The sequence below is a fragment of the Nematolebias whitei genome, chromosome 13 (genome assembly GCF_014905685.2).
Source record: "Nematolebias whitei isolate Nwh7 chromosome 13, NemWhi1, whole genome shotgun sequence".
Taxonomy (NCBI): Eukaryota; Metazoa; Chordata; class Actinopteri; order Cyprinodontiformes; family Rivulidae; genus Nematolebias; species Nematolebias whitei.
The window spans coordinates 45,121,469-45,122,579 of NC_056510.1; positions in this window are offsets into that span (position 1 = coordinate 45,121,469).

The window sequence follows — 1,111 nt, forward strand, 5'->3', positions numbered from 1 at the left end:
ACACCTGTACTCACTGACACACCTGTACTCACTGACACACCTGTACTACATGGACACAGTGTAAAAAGAGAAAAAGAGAAAAGAGTCGAGTCCCAGTTGAAGTGCTTTCTGGAGGATCACGCCATCTTAGAGCTATTCCAATCTGGCTTTAAACCTCTCCACAGCACTGAAACTGCCCTGCTGAAGGTCTTTAACGACATCTTCAGATTCACAGATACCGGTGATTCTGTGCTGCTTGTCCTGTTGGACCTCACAGCCACCTTTGACACCATCGACAATGAGATCCTCATTGCTAGGTTGGAGCAGTGGGTGGGCGTCACAGGATCAGCCCTCAATTGGTTCAGATCTTACCTCGCTGACAGATCCTTTTGTGTCTCCATCAAGGATTTTAGTTCCGCAGAGGCAGAGCTTAAATGGGGGGTTCCGCAGGGGTCCATACTGGGTCCCCTCCTATTCTCTTTATACCTGCTGCCGCTTGGTGCTATTTTCCGGAAACACAACATGCCCTTCCACTTCTATGCCGATGACTGTCAAATTTACTTCCCCTAAGACACAATGGTACATGCTCTATTCAACCGCTGCTCAACTGCCTGGCTGACATCAGGGACTGGATGGCTTTAAATTTCTTAAGTTTCAATGAAAAGAAGTCTGAAGTCATGTTGTTCCCTCCCAACGACACGATCACAAACCACTGCATCGACCTCTCCGCTCTAACCCTGTCAGAAAAACAAAGAGTCACTAATCTGGGCGTGATAATGGACCCTTCCCTGAATCTTAACAATCATGTAAACATGACTGTTAAATCATGCTTCTTCCAACTGAGGCGGCTGTCTAAACTGAAGCCCATATTGTCCAAAAAGAACCTGGAGACAGTAATACATGCATTCATTACATCTAGGCTTGATTACTGCAATTCACTCCTGTTTGGTATCAGTCAGACCTCCATTGCACGACTACAACTGGTCCAGAATGCAGCAGCCCCATTTTTAACCAGTACAGGCAAAAGAGAGCACATTACACCAGTTTTGGCCTCCCTGCACTGGTTACCGGTTCACTTTCAAATCCAGTTCAAAATACTCATGTATGTCTACAAATCACTGAACAGTGTCTC